The following is a 5,053-nucleotide window of genomic DNA, read 5'->3' as shown; positions in this document are numbered from 1 at the left end:
TTAAGAACTAAAAACATGTTTAGAGGTTGATAAATGTAAAATGTAGTAAAATGATCTAGGAAAACTTGGGCACAGTGATAAGACTCAGGAGGATCAGATAGACAGTGGTATAATTTCTCCAAGATTGTCAAATACAAATGGACTAGCCCTTGTAAGTGTAACTTTTACTGGATAATCCTCATAATTATTTTTATTGTATATAGTTTATTTTTTAATAGAAAGGGGGATCTGCAGTGGATGTGCCCATGTTTTTGTTTTGATCCCAAGTGAGAGATCAGATGATGTTTATCCACTAGAAGACGAACCACCTCGTGCAGGGGCTTGGTTTTTGCCAGCTGAAACACAGCTTAGTACAGACTCTGAGAGGATGTGTGTGTGTGTGTGTGTGTGTGTGTGTGTGTGTGTGTGTGTTCACATATATATGAACTCCTATATTTGTTTGTTGCTTGTTTCTTTTGTTTTGAGACAGAATCTCACTCTATAGTCATTCCTGTCCTGAAATTTGTCTTGTGGACTAAGCAGGCATCGAACTCACAGTGGTTGGACAGCCTCTGCCTCCTAAGTGTTGATATTAAAGGAATGCATCCCACATACAACCTTTAACTACCCCCCTTTCTTTCTGTCTGTCTTTCTTTCTGTCTTTCTTTCTTGTGTTTTGAGACAGGGTTTCTCTGTGTAGCCTTGGCTATCCTGGAACTCACTCAGTAGACCAGGCTGGTCTTGAACTCACAGAGATCTGGCTGCCTCTGCCTCCTGAGTGTGGAGATTAAAGGCGTGCGCCACCATCACCATATTCATTTATGTATTTTATGTTTATGAATGCTCTGTTTGCATGCTTGCCTGCGTGACAGAAGAGAGCAGCAGACAGAAGAGGGCATCAGATTCCATTATAGATGATTGTGAGCCACCATGTCGATGCTCGGAATTTAACTCAGGACATCTTGAAGAATTTAACCACTGAGCCATCTCTCCAACCTACCTCTAACTTCTAACGTGAAATTTGTTTTGTTTTGTTGAGACAACATCACACTCTGGCTTCTAATTTACAGAAATCTACCTGTATCCCACTCCCAAGTGCTAGGTTGATAGGTGTGAGTTGCTGCATCTGAGTGTTTTGCTCACATTGTATGTCTGTGTGTCATGTGTCTGCCTGGTGCCCACAGCGTCAAAAGAAGGGGTCAGTTGACCATGAACCATCATATTGGTGCTAGAAACTGAACCTGGGTCCTTTGCAAGAGCAGCTAATGCCAATACATCTGTCCAGCCTCATAAACTTTTTTTTAAAAGAAAATAATTTTGAGGTCAAGAAAAAAATTAATTTTAGTTACAGGACTTGTGTTAGAAGACTATGAGGAAAATATAAAATAATGTTTTACTCAAGGGGGGGGGAAACACCTTTAATTGAGTCACCACAAACTTGTCAATAAAACACAAGACTCAAAGTATCAAACATCAATTAATTAATTTTTCAGTATAATATATTTATTTGGGTGGGTGGGTGTACTTGTGTAGGAGTCAAAGGGCAAATTTCAAGAGTTGGATCTCTCTTTCCACCATGACAGACCTGGGGCTCAAACTCAGATCCTCAAGCTTGGCGGCCAGTGCCTTTACTGAGCAGCAGAACCATCTCACTGGCCCACCAGCACATTTTTTATAGAATAGTTGATTTGGTCTAGGAATCATCAGTCTCAATTACTGCTGTCCAAGTGAAATGACGTTGTTCATTCTTGTGTCTATTCACCGATATTGAATTTAAAGTAACGTCGCATCAATCAAGAGCCAATCTTAGATTTGTCAACATCAACAAAGGATTCTTCAGCTTTTTTCTTTTAAGCTCTGTAACCGCCTTACAGAACTCGCCTGGGCATGATTAAAACCTTGCACAGACTGATTCATCTCAGGAAAAATGTGCAAAACAATGTTTGTTGTATTAAGAAAAATATTCAATTTCAATATTAAATGTTAAGCCAGTATATCTAAGATCTAAATAAACTTTTCTTTTCCTTGGGGTGCTAAGTTTAATATTTTCATCTGTTATGTGGTGTCGGTGAGAAACCTAAATCCCAGGACGTCTTGTGCCTTTGATCACTGGATATCTAGCAATTCCTTCTAAATACAAGAAAATCCTGAGAGGCAGTAAAGAGCTCAAGAATTCTTTGTAATGCTCTACAGTCTGTCCAGATGCACTAGCTAAGGACAGGCACTCACTAGACCTATGGTTCTATTTCTCTTGTGGCATAAACTATTTTTTTTAATTAAGCTAGGCATTTTTTGACAGATATCAAAGATGAATACATGTGTCTGTGTTTTTCAGAGCTGAGGACTGAACCCAGGGCCTTGTGCTTGCTAGGCAAGCTCTCTGCTACTTAGTTAAATCTCCAACCAAGCCCCACATGTGTTCATTTATTCATATAATCTGTGGCTAAATTTTTAGACAATAAGCTGGGTTTTTTTTTAACTATGAAAGTAATTTGAGACAAAATGTGACAAAAGGATTAATTGACTACAGCCACAAATGTGGGTCAATGGGAGAGCTCCTGCCTAGAATCCCTCAGTGAGGAGCATGGGGGCGTGGCTCAGTGGTAGAGCTCTTGTCTCTCACGCACAAGACCTCATGTTCCAATCCCAGTACCACAAAAGTACTAATTAGACACAAAGTTGTATGCTCATAAATTTTACAACTGTAGTTATAATAATAATACAAAATTTTAAACTATAAATTAGGGTGGGAGAGTTGGCTCAGTGGATAAAGGTGCTAGCTACCGAGGCTGGTGATCTGAGTTCAGACCCTGGAACTCACATAGTAAAGGGAAGGAACTAAGTCCTGGGAGTTTTCCTCTGGCCTCCACATGTGTGGCATGGCACTCACATGTGTGAACGCATGCGCATGTGCAAACACACGCACGCACGCACGCACGCACGCACGCACGCACGCACGCACACACTTCCAGGATGGCCTACCATCATTATAGAGTCTCAAGATAGATTCTAACTCATGGTTATCCTTCTGCCTCAGCCCCTGAAGTATTGCGCTTGCAGGCATAAGCCATATTTTCTCACTCAATTGTATAATTGTAAACTTTTAGGGACAATAAAGAGACTTAGTAGGTAAAAGCAAACTTGGGGGTCTGAGTTCATACCTGGAACCCACAATGGAAAGAGAGAACCAACACCCCAAACTTCTCTTCTGACCACCACAAGTATGCCATGGCATACACACACACACACACACAGAGAGAGAGAGAGAGAGAGAGAGAGAGAGAGAGAGAGAGAGAGAGAGAGACCCTCACACTAATAATAAACAGAAAAAAAGCAATAAATAAAAACACATGTTCAATGTGCACATTAAGATGTAAAAAGAAGGGCTGAGGTTAACGCTGAATGACACGTTGCTCGCCGAGCACGCTTTGGGGTCCTATGTTCAATCTCCATCCAGTATCCTAAAAAATAATTAGAGTGAAATTGATTTAGAATATCTAATCTATTATATTCAAAATATTGTTCTAGCGTGTATTCAGCATAAGGAGTTGGAAGTGAGCTGGGCATGATAGCAGAACTTTTTATCCCAGTGTTCAGGACACCTAACTCTGTGAGTTCAAGGCCAGCCTGGTCTATATAATCTTAAGTTCCAGGCCAGCCAGAGAGCTACATGGTGAGACCCTGTCAACTCAGAAATGGAAAAAAATAAGTACAAAATTAGAAGGATGTGGATTTTTGTTATTGTTGTTGTTGTTTTATTTTGTTTTTTGTTTGTTTGTTTGTTTTTTCGAGACAGGGTCTCTTTGTGTTAGCTTTGCCTGTCCTGGACTCACTTTGTAGACCAGGCTGGCCTCCAATTCACAGCGATCCACCTGCCTCTGTTTCCCGAGTGCTGGAATTAAAGGTGAGTGCCACCACGCCCGGCCTGTGGTTTTGTTTTTTAATATGTATGCTCCTGAGCTTCAATGTTTGGCATCTAGTTCGTGGTTAGAATTTGTTTCTATTCACTGGTATCAGAAATACTTCAACTGTGTTTAGCTGCTATGAAATTTAACTCAACACTGAACACGATGGCACACATCCTAGAGGCTGAGGCAGTAAGATTCTTTTTCAGGTTAACCTGGGTTGCATATAAGACCCTCTCTCAGAAGACTCCCCCCTTCCCACAAGACAAAGCAAATTTAAACAAATTTCACATCATGCTGCTGACTTATTCCAATTGCTTAAAGCTTTTAGGGTAAATGAACTGAGCATCAAGCAAACCATTTTCCTTGTGTCTCCCTCCATACTGCCACACCTTTTTTTTATATGTGTGTGTACACACATGTGTGCTGTATGTGCACAGTGCATCTTGAGAAAGGCATCATATGTCCTATTCCATCACTCTCTGCTCTATTCCTTTGAGGCACGGTCTCTCATTAAATCTGGAACCAGACAGGAGGCCAGCAAGCCCCAGTGAGCCTTCTGTCTCTGCCCCAGAAACACTGGGGTTATACAAGATTGTACCCAACTTTTTATGTGACTAAAAGGGATTTGAACTCAGGACTTCAAGTTTCAGCAGCAAGTACTCTCACCCACTGAGTCATCTGCCAGCTCAGCACATCTTTTATTTTAGTTTATTTAAGTTTTTTTTTAAAAAAGATTTATTTATTTATTTATTATGTATACAGTGCTCTGCCTGCATGTACACCTGCAGGCCCAAAGAGAGCCTCAGATTTCATTATAGATGGTTGTGAGCCACCATGTGGTTGCTGGGAATTGAACTCAGGACCTCTGGAAGAGCAGCCAGTGCTCTTAATCGCTGAGCCATCTCCCTAGCCCTATTTAAGTTTTTTAAAATATATTTTATTTAAGTTTTTAAAATTAATTTATTTATCTGTGTATGTGTATGTATGTGTGTGTGTATGTGTGTGTGTATGTGTGTGTGTGTGTATGTGTGTGTGTATGTGTGTGTATGTGTGTGTATGTGTGTGTGTATGTGTGTGTGTATGTATGTGTGTGTGTATGTGTGTGTATGTGTGTGTGTGTATGTGTGTGTATGTGTGTGTGTATGTGTGTGTATGTATGTGTGTAT

At 40.5% G+C, this 5,053-nt stretch overlaps 1 protein-coding gene across 1 annotated transcript in view; it reads left to right on the top strand.

The window, feature by feature from the left end:
* Nucleotides 1–223: 223 nt before the first annotated feature.
* The window catches only part of Mettl27 (methyltransferase like 27), a 110,067-nt gene continuing 105,237 nt past the window's right edge, over nucleotides 224–5,053 (top strand). The window contains exon 1 of the mRNA XM_051161343.1: nucleotides 224–234. The gene's annotated coding sequence lies outside the window, so the exon portion shown is untranslated. The remainder of the gene's footprint in view (nucleotides 235–5,053) is intronic.

This window comes from Acomys russatus, chromosome 19, assembly GCF_903995435.1.
Source record: "Acomys russatus chromosome 19, mAcoRus1.1, whole genome shotgun sequence".
In the NCBI taxonomy this organism is placed as follows: domain Eukaryota; kingdom Metazoa; phylum Chordata; class Mammalia; order Rodentia; family Muridae; genus Acomys; species Acomys russatus.
Note: the sequence above shows the minus strand (reverse complement) of the source record. Positions and strands in the feature narration are given on the sequence as shown.